This window comes from Alligator mississippiensis, chromosome 1 (assembly GCF_030867095.1).
Source record: "Alligator mississippiensis isolate rAllMis1 chromosome 1, rAllMis1, whole genome shotgun sequence".
Taxonomy (NCBI): domain Eukaryota; kingdom Metazoa; phylum Chordata; order Crocodylia; family Alligatoridae; genus Alligator; species Alligator mississippiensis.
The window spans coordinates 167,580,982-167,595,258 of NC_081824.1; the positions used below are offsets into that span (position 1 = coordinate 167,580,982).

At 40.6% G+C, this 14,277-nt stretch overlaps 1 protein-coding gene across 1 annotated transcript in view; it reads left to right on the forward strand.

Annotated features, from left to right (window-relative positions):
• The window catches only part of TTC27 (tetratricopeptide repeat domain 27), a 228,411-nt gene that overhangs the window by 113,218 nt on the left and 100,916 nt on the right, over positions 1 to 14,277 (forward strand). The window lies entirely within an intron of this gene.

Below are 14,277 nucleotides of genomic sequence, written 5' to 3' on the forward strand. Positions count from 1 at the left end.
GTTGAGCAGTTTGTGTAACCTATGGGATGTAGATATAGAGCAACAGTAAAGTAAGATAAGGAGCTTGAAGAAAAAGAGACGAGTGCAACCATAAAAAGGTGGAGGTAGTTTCCTTTAAGAGAATCATGTCTCACAAGGAAAAACCATTGGCCTGAGTACCTGAATACAGTTTCTGCATCAGATATACATGCTGGAAACAAGGCCAAAATATAAACACTCAAAACTATGAGGATTCTATTGTGATTCAAGGGATTTTTCTGTAAATTAGGTGGATTATTGACTTCAGAGTTTGGAATCTCTTGCACAGCTCTAGAGTTTTATTTCTCTCACAAGATGGTTTCTTTCTGTCCCTAGATTGCCCTTGAGTCTTAAAACCATCCTTTTAGAATCATAATTCTTCTTGTGGCCAGATGGATGCAGACATTAAATTCTCAAGATGTGAGAGATTTTACTCTGCCTGGATACACTTTCTCTCTCTCTCTCATCCACAAGATAACTCTTCAGTGTTGAAAGTCAGCTATGACAAAAAGGATTAGGATTTTTAATATTGTAACTGGAGTCTCTGAGTGAAATTATAATAGAAAAATCTTTTTCAGACCCTTATGAAAGACTTATAGACAGTAAGATATGACTAGTGAATATAGAAGTTTCTACTTTATTATTGCATTTTTCTGTGTACCAAGTAACAGTAGTTGTCTAAAGGCTGACTGTCTTGAGCAGATGCCCTCTATTTTTTTTTTTATATTCATATATATCACCCAGGTAGTAACACGTGAAATTAAAATATGAACTATTTTTCTTGGGTAAGTTTTGCAAAGGCGAGGAATTATTAGAGGCTGCTTGAGTTACCACAGTGATTAATGGTTAAACAACTCAAAAGAGTTATTTTGGAATATTGTATGAGACACCAGTGGTAACAGATGATTGAAGTTGTTATGAAGAGAAAATGGTTGCAGGTAAAGATATGATTTGGTTTCAGCATCACATTTCTTTATTCACAAATTAGTTCCAAGCAAACAGGGACAGTTATATAAAATGGTAATGTGGAGTGTAAATCACGACTAGTTGAATAGAACCCATTAAACTCAAAAACACAAATTCTTCGTTGGTGCACAAACAAGTTAGGTTTGAGCTTGGCCTGTTGTGTTTTGGTGTAGCTGTCCAAAATGAGTGGTCATTCTCCACTTACGGGTGTGTCTGAATTTTGGATTGAATTGCAAAATGTATTTGATTAGGTGGTGATGTCCCCAACAGGCAATAAAACATTAATGAGAATTATTTCCATGTGAGCTTTAGATTGTTTAATTTTTACTAAACTGATGTGCATATGTGTGCATGTGTGTCTCATAGAAGGGCAGGCTGTGGCTTCATAGTTAAAGATGAATGGAGTTTAGTATGCAAAATAATTATTCAAAATATTGTGTGTGAAAATAAAACATGCTGCCATGGTACTTATTTTTAAATACTGAATACATTATTTGAAAAATTAAAATGAAATCTTTTAATTAGTTTGTGAATTACAATATTTTAAAATGTTTGTTACACCATAACTGGAAAGAGAAAAGAGGGGAAATCTTGTATTGTTTAATTTAGTTTGGGATGACAAGCATTAAAATTACTTAGCAGGTTAGTGCCGGGTTCTGCAGACCAGTGTACAGTTTTTGAGGGACCTTCCTTAATGAAAGCTCTGAGACAGGAATTGGTTTAGTGCAATCCCTGTGCTGAGTTCCATAATATTAAGTGTAATTTCTATAGTGTTAAATTGAATTTATTGGCAGAATTGAACAAAAATAAAATCACCTATGAGAATACTGAGGATATGCCCTCTGATTTTTTTTAAGGAAGTTATTAGTGAAAGTACAGCTAGAAATAAGACCAGATTTCTTATGAAGTGCCAGATGTACTTGTAACAAATTAATTCTTTAGGGGGAAAAAAGTTGCTAAGCAGCAAAGTACTTAGATTATTGTTTGTTATTAAATTGTTTTTTAACCCTGACTCCCCCTATTTTCTGCTCCCCTCATTGCCCTGACTGGTGCTGCAGCTGGGATGTCCAGGCTCCCCGTCCCTTCTCTGGCTTTTGCTTCCTGCCCCTTGCCCCATGGGGTGGGTGGGCAGGCTGGTGCAGGCCACTGCAGCCTGCAGTACCAGGGGAGCCCATAGCCAAGCAGGTGGGATGAGCCTGCCTGCTCATGTGGTGCATGGATTTTGGGGGCTACCTGCCAGTGCATGGGTGCAGTGATGGATGAGGGATGGGGGTGCCCACCCACATGCACAGTAGCAGGGGAGCTACCCACACATATGTGGCCAAGAGGTGGAGGCATGATCCCTGTGGCCTGCAGCCCCTGGCTGCTAAGAAGGTGGAGAGCCCTGGTTTAAACTACTTTCTGCACTGACATAGTGAATTGTTGTAAATGTGAATAGCAAAAGGATCATATCATAAACACAGTACACAGCAAATGCACCTTTTCTTGTCTATTTAATTTATGACACAAAAGGGTTCATAAACAAAGAAAACAAAACAACTTTGGTAGTGGTTATAAACAGCATAATTCTGGACTGCCTCTCTACTGTCAAATCAACAGAAGATTGGTAAATTGTAGAGTTGTATGTTGTGATAATAACTAATTCTTCATTTCTTTCCAAAGGCAATGGCAGGAGTATAAGAAGTGAGAGATTTTCATTTGTAATATGTGTTTTGGCTGGTGATTCTGTGCTAAGTGATGCTGTTTTGATTTTTGTAGTAATTTTTATATTGCACATTTTAAATTGTTACGGGTACCTACAGCCAGAACAGGTATTAATTTATGTTACATTTGAAACCCAGATAACAAATAACCCCTGTGTCTGACAAACCATAGGGTTTTTTTCTGTGTTCACGTATCAAATAGCTGAACAAAAAGTATTAATATAGACTGACTTATGGTGTGGGTCAGAACAAGACAGGAACCTTCTGTCAGGTTTAATTATAACTACAAATCTAGTCCTCTCTCTGTTTCCCTGATGTCTGTTCTTGTTTCAGTATGTAAATAGAGTTTGCACTGGAAATTGCTTAATCACAGATATACTGTATACTTAGCATTAATCATTTTAAAGCAAATGTGTGCAATATGATATATTCACTGACTTTTTTTTAATAATCAAGAATTAAAACTGCCTGATGGTATGTCATGCCATTCCAAAACTCGAGCTTCAGAAAACTAAGGTATAGTTAAGGTACATGCTAATGCAATTGTAATGTTAACCTTGTTAACCTTACCCTAGAGCTGACAGTAAGCCATGTGGAATGATCTGTATGCACTTATGCTTCATTCATAATTGGACAAGGTTCTTTGGGTAAATCCAGTATTAGACCAACTCAGATAGTTGGAAAAATTCTTCTTTGCAAGCTTTCGGGTATAAATACCCTTCGGGTATAAATTTATACACTTTGGGTACAAATAACCTTCCTAGTTGGATACACAGTTATCTTGAATAGTAGAGTTAATTAGGAAAGCACAGAGAGCTTTTGAGTGTAATAGGAGGGTCCACAGAATCTCTTCTGGGAGTCCTGAGCCGCTTCCCCTTGCTTCTCTGTGTATGTGGTAAAAGAGAATAGGCGGGTGTATAGTTTGAGAGATACAATATGCTTCATTTCAGCAATGAGCTGCATAGGTTGTCATCAGGAGCGTATGGGGATTGCCATCAGCAAGTAAAGTGGGATATGAGAGGAGTGAAAGGATTGTAAAATTTAGCTGGTCTAGCAGTATGTCTTAAATGTTTGAGAATAAGGTAGGAGTTAGGTAGCTCTTTTTCAGAAGAGCTTACCTGCAAAAACAAGGGAACTCTGGGTTCAGTTCCCTGTTCCCTACCAGACTTCTGTGTGTGACAGTGGGCAAAACGCAATGTCTTTCTTTGTCTAAATTTCCCACCTCTGCATTTTTACCTCAGTAGATGTTGTGAAGAAAAGCCCAGGTGCTACACTGGTTGAAGCCTTATCAGTTGAAGCCAGAGCAGCCAAACCTGTCCTGATTAATTGGTTCCTTGTCTGGGTTTGAGAGAGACCAGAGATTAATCCCCCTCAATAATTCTTACTGGACAACTGACTCTCTCCTTTTTACCCCACTTTTTCCTGCACTGTTCTAGCACTTCCTCTTGCTACCTTAACCTGCCATATCCTCCAGTCCCTACCTCTGCTGCAGCTGTCCCTTGTGCATTCCCGTTGCAAATCCCTACTGCCGTGGGCTTTCCCCACCAATTCCATGTTCCCCTTTGCCAAATCATGCTCCAGTAAATATGGGGTAGCCATAAGGAAATGGGAAGATGGTGGGGCTGTAACACAAGTGCCTGCAAGAGACTTGTCTATGGTGACATTCAAACTTGAAGCGTATGAGAATAGCTCAGAGCTATCAATGATGACAGCATGTCCCTTGAACCATCAAATTACTGTGACGAATTATTGCAAACACCGTTACCTACTTTTGCCACACATGAACATTTCTCTCTTCCATGTGTTTGTTGCATGTTCTATTTAAAACCAAATGCTTCCTCCATCATTTTGCATTGTGCATCCTTGAAGGGACAGTGGCTGCTGTGCACTAGCTGAGAGAAATGTGAAGCAATTGAGATTATTTGGGGGGCAATTAGAGATGTTGTTTGAGCCTTGGGTTTGCACAAAAATCATATAATAGTAGTAATGGAAAGCTGGAAAGGACATCAAGAGCACATCTTGTCCTTCTCTTGCATTGAGGCAGGATCAAGTATACCCAGAAAATACCTAACAGTTTTGTCTAGCTTATTCTTAAAATCCTCCATTAAGGAGGATTCAACAACCTCCCATTTTAATACTTAGCTACCTTCATAACCAGGCTGTTTTTTTTAAGAGCTCATCTAAATCTTTGCTGCAAATTAATATGGTTTCTTGTTCTTTCCCCTATAACCATAGAGAGCAATTGATCACCATCCTCTTCAGAAACTTCTTAGAAGGTTTGCAAAACTGTTATCATGTCACCTCATATTCTTCTCTTTTCTAGACTAAACAAATCTAATTCCTTCAACCTTTCCTCATGGGTCATGTTTTGCAAACCTATTATCATTCTTGTTGCTCTCCTCTGGATTCTTTCCAGCTTGTCTACATTTTTCTTAAAGTGTAACTGGAGATACTCCATTGAGGCCTCACTAGTATTGAGCAGAGTGGAAAAATAATTTATAAGAACCTGCTGACTTTGTTAAATGGTGTTTTAGGGAGCTGTATCTTGGGAATCCTATGGTCTTGGAATGACCCCAAATTTGAACCAGCAGCTCCATGAAATGCAACAGATTTCAGGATTATCTAAGTAAACAGGTATATTTTAGAGTACTTAAAAGTTATCTTTTGAACAGACAGCTCTTCTTAAGCTTAACAATAGCAGAGCTTGCATTTCACTGTAATCTTCTGAAATGAAAACTGCATCAGTGTCAGCAAATCACAAAATCAGAATGACAAGGAAAAAGTTCTGCTTTGTTCCCTCTTGCTGCTTGTGATAAAGCTGTAGCCTGATTCATCATCTATATTTGCATCTGCAAGGGGAGCTGGTAACATATTATGCATTCAAGCATCAGCATTATGTAAATAATACACGGTTCTCCTTATTCTTTACCAAACACAAGTATAGTACCATAAGTAAGATGCTAGTGCATGGATGAGACCAGCTTGTGGATAGCAATTGCTGGGCATGTCTACACGAGACTACTGCGCAGTGGTTACTGCACATGTATTTAGTACTTGTATAAGACAAGTACTAAATACATGTGCAGTAACCGGAGTTACTGCACAATAGTGGCAGTAAACACCTTTTAAGTGACACTACTGCATAGTAGCCTAATACTATGCAGTAGCATCTTAGCACAGTTTTTGCCATGCAGTGCTACTGCGCAGTAGTATCTAGTGTAGACACACCCACTGACCCCTAGCAAGACTGAGGTTATGGTGATCGTCAGAGAAAAGTGTTTCGAGGAGTTTGCATCCATTGTCTGGTACAGTACCTTTTGGCTGTTAGCCCATATCCCAGATTATCAGTTTGTTCTTCACTGACACTAAAAAATTACAACAGGATCTGTGAGTAATGTTTTTTATCAGCTCTGGTTGTCTAGGCAATTGCATCCTGTCAGTGATGTTGCCTCAGTTATTCATCTCCCAGCTGGACTACAGCAACATTTTATACCTGGACACAAACACAGGATATTTTAGGATACTCCAATTAATTTAGAATATAACATTGCATCTCCCTAGCAACACAGGCTTTTATGAGCAAACTGAAACATGTTCTCTGCTGTCTAAAACTAGATTCTGATAGAATATTGAGTCCAGTTGAAGGTCTGTCTCTCCAAGGTGCATGCTGTCTTGCCCACAGCATATGGAAGATGGCCATATATCCTGAGGTGGGGATAATGGTTGACATTAAGTATTTTGATTTACTTCAGTGTACTTCTGAATCAGGCCCATAATAATATTGACCAAGGCAACTGATTGCATCTCGCTTTAAGTAGCCTAGAGCTCAGGGTTTATTGTTTTTAATTTCTTAGTTGCTTTTACAAAGGAAATAGAGCAGATATTCCTTAAACATTAAGCTCTAGGTGAGTTTGTCTTTAAAAATACACTTTTTAAATTAAGCAGCATTGGAACTTGCTTCTAAATTTAAGTTAAACCCATCAGTATTTTTCCAAGCAGAGGATTTGTGCTTGAGGCTTCAGGAGCCTTTAGGGTCCTTAAAGGATGCTGGCATTTTAAGCCACACAGTTTGGATCTTGTGAAGATAAGCTTTAGTAACAACATGTAGGTTAATTTCTTTGAACTTAACAGAGACTATTTGCCCACGTAGAATTATCCATTTGCATAATTGCTCATGGTATTGGACCAAATTTTATTAAAAAATTGTTAATAATACTGTAAATAGTACTGGTACCCAGCTTTCTGGCCTCATAGCCAATGAGTGCTGTAGGGGTCAGTCCATGGGTTAGATCCCATGCTGGGTTGACTTATGGGGTTGGTCTTTAGGCAGACCAAACTCTGTATGCCAGATCCAGCTGTGTGCCACATCTGGCCATGCACCAGCCCGACCCCATGTGCTGGCATGATCTGGCACAGATGGTCACATTATCCAGCCCGCAGGCCTCCCCCTGGGTCTGGAAATTTGGCAGCAGAGGAGTAACAATTAACACTGCCACTGTTTCCCCATTGCCAAATTTCCAGACCCCAGATGACACAGCTCCATGAACCAGATCTGGCCTGCAGGCCAGAGGTTAAGCACCTCTGCTTTAGATTAACATTAAACGTCTTTAATCTTATTTGCAATTAGTGCAGGCTGTGTTCTGTTAGTCTTTAAACTGGAAATTAAAATGAAAGATTTATTTGCTTTCTGCATTAGCACTTCTGTGTTTGGGTTACAAAAAGTTTGAGAAAATATTATAATGTAAACAAGCAAGTAAGAAAGACATTTAAAGGAAAGCTATATGTCAGGTTTTGTAAATTCTTTCTTTCATCAAACTTAAATTTTGAAGTGACAGCCCTCAGAAAGAATCCCTTGAAGACCAAATCAAGGTTTCCCTAATCTCCTAGTAATTTCCCCTCTCTGTTCCTCAGGATCATATTCCAAGTTATTTTTTTTTGTCTTGAAAATGTAGAAGGATCCTTCCCCAGATGATTGGAAACAAATTAACCAACTCTACAGTAGCTTTAAAAGAATGACTCAGACACCAGAGGTAAAATAACAGGTGTGTTTGTTATCCAGCTGGAAGAAACAAGAATTCTTTTCACTCGAGGCCAGTCCTACAATATCTCACAGGTCTTGTTAACTTACTTGGTTGACTTTCTTACACAGTATGTGCCTTGTACAAGATGTCATGATATGACTTGATTTCTTCTTACAAATAAAAGAAAAACCCTCTCAAGCACAAGTGGAACATGTTACAAAAGTTGTCAGTGTGCCTTTGTTTGTATTGATATAGTGTTCCAGTATAAAATACCTGGACACATTAGGAAAGCAATTTTATGATTTGTCAGCAATGGGGTATGCTGCTTTGCTGTATAGTGTGTGGGCTTCTTTAAAAATGTTTGATGTGTTGTGATTTAATGTGGCAGAGCTGTAGAAACCCTTTCAAGTAAAAATGTTGCTTGGGTGAATAGCCTGAGAGGGAACAGGGAGTTCATAGTTCTCCCCTTTCCAGGAGGGGAGTGACAGAACAAAGGAGCAGAGTCCCAAGCTCTCCTGTTCTTTTAGGGCTCACATGACTTGTTTTTTGTAAAAGACTAAAAGGGAAGAGCAAATTGACCAGGTATCACTATAGTAGGAGAGAAGACTGAAGCTGCATTTTTTTTGAAGGGAAGAATAAGGAGGAGCAGAGAGCCTGGAGCTTCTGACCACTTCCAGAGGTGAGAGGTCTGTCACAGGCTGGCTAGGCAGGCGCTGTGAGTGTATTAGCCATTAGACTGCTGGGTTGCTGGGTTTGGGATTGAGGAGGCTAGTTGGGAGTGAAGTAAAGGCAAATTTACTTATAGTTTAGCATACAACAGTTAACAGAAAGGTTAATGCGACAAACAGATAGTACAGTAATAGAGAGCTAATAGTGAACAATAACAACAGATAGAATGACAAAGAGTTCCCACATGGGGTTGGCAACTTATCAGCAGTCCCTCTATGCCAGGTGCGCGCCAAGTTGTTCCAGCGAAGTCAGGCATCCCCGATCAACACTGTCCGAGGGGTCACCGGGAAGGTCCGTTGGTCAGGATCCAGTCCTAGCTCACACTGGGAGTCTGGGGTCCAGGCTTGGTACAGTGATGGTCCTTCTGTCCGGTCCTTCTAACTAGTTACTTGACATGCACGTTCCTTTATGCCTTATCAATGCTAATCTGTTGGCTTTAGAGCCACTCACAATCTTGCCCTATAGCTGTTACCCTATGGTGTTAAAAGGTGTTAGAAGTTATCATGAAAAGTTACTGCCCGAACTCAGGTTCACCCAATAAGCAAATTACACCACATTACTTTGAGGTTTGAAATTAGCATTACTCTGCCCAAGCTCAACCCCTTGGTTTCTTATTCTTTGGAATGTGTTAATTATATTAGGTGGTCAGGTGTTGTTCTGACTGACCTTTAAAAAACCTGTTAGATCAGCTAATCTTGCAGTTTTGCTTATTTTTGGGGCCCAGCCAATCCCATGATCAGTGCAAACAGTTAGATTTAGCACTGGTTAAATTGTGACAGACAGATTCCACTTGCGGGGTTGCAAACTTGCACTTTTGCATTAGCTAATCTTAACTGCTAGATAATTGCCTGGATGTCTCCAAGAGCATATATTTATTGCTCATGATAGTAATAACCCCTCTGGTTCTGGCCACCACAGGGGTCTGAAAAACAATGGTTTACTTTCAGCTCGGTGCGTCCCTGTGCTGAGTGCAGCGCATGCCCAGAAGAGGAATTGCATCAGTTTGACCTGGCCCGCATCATCCATATAGCTCGTGTGCTTCAGCAGGACTTTTTGGTGTTTTTATCTAATAGCTGATTCAATCAGATATTAGATAAAAGTACCAAAAAGCCATGCAGAAGCACGCGAGCTATACGGATTCTGGGGAGCCAGGTCAAACTGACACAATTTTTCTTCCAGTAATGTGCTGGGGTTTCCCCCCGCCATCTGTCAGCAGCTCTCTGTTTCATAGATTCACAGAAGTTTAGGGCTGGAAGAGACCTTGTGAGATCATTAGGTCCAACCCCCCTGCTCTGGGCAGGAAAGTCTGCTGGGGGCATATAACCCCAGCAAGGTGTGTGTCTGGTCTCTTTTTGAAGATCTCCAGGATAGGTGCAAGCATTTCTTGTAGTTAAGCAGCAACAAGAAGCCAGATCTCCCACTGGGCAAAAGAGAAGGTGCGAGGCTGAGCACCTCCTGCATGCTCAGGAGGATGACGGTCCCCAAGACAGGAGAACTCAGTATTTATATGGGACAGGATAGGAATTTTAGAGTTCATTAACGGGGGAGAGATGAAAACTACTACTCTGAGTGAAAAATTGCTTGCGTCACATTGTGACCATTCCCTAAAACCACTGCTCTATCACTTCCATCACTATGCTTGTACTACCCCAGAAAGAAATCACTATCATTACTGATTAATGTAGATTCAGGGGTGGCCAACCTGTGGCATGGATGGTGTCTCTGTGTGGCACGTGACAGATCGGGGTGGAGGGGGCAGGCAGCACAGCAGCAGATAGGACAGGGAGCAGGAAGCAAAGCAGCAGTTCAGGCAGGGAGCAGAAAACAAAGAAGCAGACTGGGCAAGGGACAGGGATCAGAGTGGCATTCTGCAAAGTCATGGACTTAGTTTGCGGCATACCTGCTAAAAATATTGGCCTCCACTGGTATAGATGGCAGCATAATACAGTGAGACAATTTAATTTTTTCAGTGCCAACAAAAGAGGCTTCTTATTTACTTTCCATGTTTTTTAAACAACGATAGTGATGCAAAAGTAAAAGTTTCTTGTGGATTGGAGAGTTGAAACAATTAAATGAAAATGTTCCATTTTGTACAGAGTACGTTACATAACTTCTTTCCTTTTTCCTTGTTTTACTGGCATTGTTTTAACTGTCTAAAATGGGCAAAAGAATCTTTCTGAGAATCTGTTTGGTGAGCAGACTTTTCTCTGAAATTATTTTATTCATTAGTTTTCTTAATTGCCTTAAGTAGAACAGCCCAGCACATTGTAAAGTACCTTATGCAAGATTTTATCAACCTTCATTTAATGTTTATTGTTTCCAGATGTACTGTTTTACAGTGTAGTCCTGTGTATTAATAATGTCTGGTTTGGGCCACTGGGGAAAGTATAAAATCTTAGGACTTCATAGACTGACTAGAACCATTATTTTCTGGAATATGCAGAAAATTGGTAATTTTAGTACTGAATGGTAATTGGTTGGTAATTTTAGGACTGCATACTACTTATTATTATTTGTTTTGAAGCTGTTTGTTAAGGCCTTTGAGTATAAACAGTCATCTTAAATCATTTCTCATTTTTTTTTGTACTGATTTAAACATAATGGTTTAACAATGAGAAAATATGTGCATTTGGGAGTGTTGGCATGAGACTGAGCTGAGTACTAATACAATTACAGATGAGTCTAACTGAAAGGAACACTTGTTTTCACATTTTTGTTAAGATGCTGTAAAAGCAGTGAAGTTTCCTGCTTGTGTACCATTTGTTCGTGTTAAGAAAGCTATTGGAGAAATTCCTGTTGTCTCAGTTGTAACTGTTTTATAGGTATACCTGATATTTTGCCTATGTATAACTTCAAAAATGAGGATTTGGATTAAGGAAAGGGCTTTAACTTGCTGACTCATTAGCCACTAAGGAACCCTCACACTCCCTCTGCATGCACTACCTGGATTGGTAGGTGGGGAGTGCAGGAAGGCAGATTTTAGAGAGTTGTTACTCCTTCCCTCTGGTTCTGGGTGCAGCTGTAAACTGCATCTGACTAGAGTGCTTGGTGTTAACATGGTGGGGCTTCTGGTGGCAAGGTAGCGCCGATAAAATACCATGATGTTGCAACCTCCAGAGTAAGGCAGATATAGGGTGCCTCAACCCACTGCCTTGTGGGTACTGTTTGGTTGGAGAAAGGCTAAGGGACACTACCCTGGCAGAAACATGTCCTCACTTACATGTTAGGCAGTCAGCAGCAGTTCTTATCTGTTGCTCTCTGGCAAAAGCTACAACCATCGAGGCACTGAACTTCTGGACTCGGTCTGCCCTGTGGATTCAATCTCACTGGTATAAAGGGGGATGATAGGTGTAGAGCCGCCTCCACTCCTCCATACTTTTGTCTAGGCATACATGGCAAAGGTCTTGTGTGTGATGGTTGCAGGACTCTGTACAAGTGGATTCATCAGGCACCTGACTAGACTTCTTACACATACACCATGATCCAGAGGATCCAACAGTTGCCTACTACTCCTTACCTCTGTTGCGTGGCAGCGACCTTTGTTCCGCCACCATCCCACATGCCAACCAGCACAGTTGAGCAAGACTGGGAAAAGTAATACGCTAATGTACAAATACTATAACAGTTTTTTTTCTTTTTCATGTCCTTGTGACAAGGTACTGAGCAGAATTCACAGATTCATTGGAATCTGACAGGCTGAACCATGAGCACTTCTGCTATGGCCTCAAACTTTTGACCTCTGGGCTATCTAAACTGTGCGTCTTAGTTCCTGTGCCACCCCAGCCCACCTTAGCAACGGAAGAAACCAAGGAAACAGTTCTGTCTGAATTACAACTTTTCCCCTCTGCTGCTTCTTGGGTATCTGAGCTCTTAGTTTGCTGCTTATCAAAAGTTTATTAAGGCATAAAGGCTATGGATATGGGCCTGCTTAATTTGTGGGTTTGCGGTTTTCACAGAAATTGTGAAAAATGGTAGTGTTTGCAATTTTCAGGAACTATTTCATCAACCATGATTTCCCGCACAATCAACCCAAACTCCCCCCACCCCCAGCATATTATTCTATAATACGCTGTTTTAGAATCTCCCAACCCTTACCACGACATTTAGACAGTGCAGCAATCCCTGTAGTCACTCTCACATGCTTGAGACTTATTATCTGTGGCAGTGGTGGGGCCTCTCCACCAAACTGCATTGAGGGGCAGAGCTGCTGGGAAATGCCTGTGAAATTGGCCTTTCTTGCCATAAGCAAGCCACAAGAATGGCTTCCTTTCGTGATGAGTTAAGTAGGTCCCTAGCTATGGACAAATGTAACTTTTAATTGCTTTAAAAGCAGAGGAGGGGCTACCACCGCTGTTACAATGTAATTGCATGTTCCTTTAGTGGCACAAGTTAGCTAAAATGCTAAAACTTAAACACTTTCATTCAGGACTAAAATTGCAGTGCTTTTGCTGCATTTATATTGCTACAGGACCATGCAGACTTAACAGGTACAAGTGCAGAGATCTTATATCACAATCTCTTGACACCAATACAGTTGTTACATTTGTCTATATCAGTGGTCAGCAGCCTTTTTAAGGTTGTGAGCCAGACTGACTCACTTTAGGTCATAGGTAGGCCAGTAGGTGGGTGCTAGGACCCAGCCGCCAGTTCTGATTTTCCATGGTATCAGCGTGGGGAAAACACTTGTTGCCACTGCTTTTTCCGGCACTGGCACAGGGGAAGCACCAGTACGAGGAACACTCCCTGTGCAGGTGCAAGGAAAAGTAACAGCTGCAGACAGATGCTAGCTGACAGCACAGGGAAAGTACCTGCTATTGTTGCTTTTTTCTGTACTGGCATGGGGTGCTTTCCATGTGCTGGTGCAAGGAAAAGGAGCAGCAGTAACAGGCGCTTTCCCTGTGCTGATGGCAGATGCTTGCCTCCTGCTACTACTTTTCTTTGCATCTGCATGGGGAAAGTAACTGCTGCCAAAGTCCTCTTCTGCCCAGTTACACCAAGGTCCCATGTTCATGGGCCGGATCAAAAGGATTCATGGGCCCTAGGTTACTGACCCCTCGTCTATTCCAAAAATTGTAATCTAGGCATAAGCCAAGTCATAAGTATTGCTGCTCCTACCACATTAATATTTGATCAACAGCAATAGATGGCTGTATATTCAATTGCTGTCTACAAATTACTGTTAAAAATATGCAGTGAAGAGTATAATCTTCCAAATTTCAGTGTCTGAAAGTAATTGTCCTTTGAATTATTTACTTGTTTTGTTTTTTAGTCTTGTTGTGGAACCTTGAATTTAGGAACTTTGAATTTGAGTTGTCTCAAATACATACTTTATTCATATAGAGGTTTATATTGATATCCACCACCATATCATAGTAAATAGGGTTGCAGAGGATTTCAAGAGTTCATTTACACTATCCATCTTGCACTAAAACATCATATAGTACAAAATATACATCTTATAGCGTAAATCAAACAATAGGTAACATGGAAGTAAACAAGGGGAGCCAGGGGAAACCTTCCTTACAAAAAAGTCACTCCTGTTAAACTAAAATAAACATAATTCAAGTGCTTAGCTAAACAGTCCCTGAAGTTTATTTAACATCTGGCTTGAACGAGCCACTGGAGGAACTGAGTTCCAGAAAAGTGCACCCTCCTTTGGGAATGCCTGATTGCCACCTGCAATGGAGTGTGCAGCCCTAAGAACCACCAGAGTAAGGCTGTAACTCCCAAGACAGAAAAAACTGAGCCCTCATAACTAGACTTCAGACCATTTAGAGCTTTACTGATCCAGACTAACCTCTCAGATTGCAACAAGGATGGGGCTGCTGAACTAATGGAAA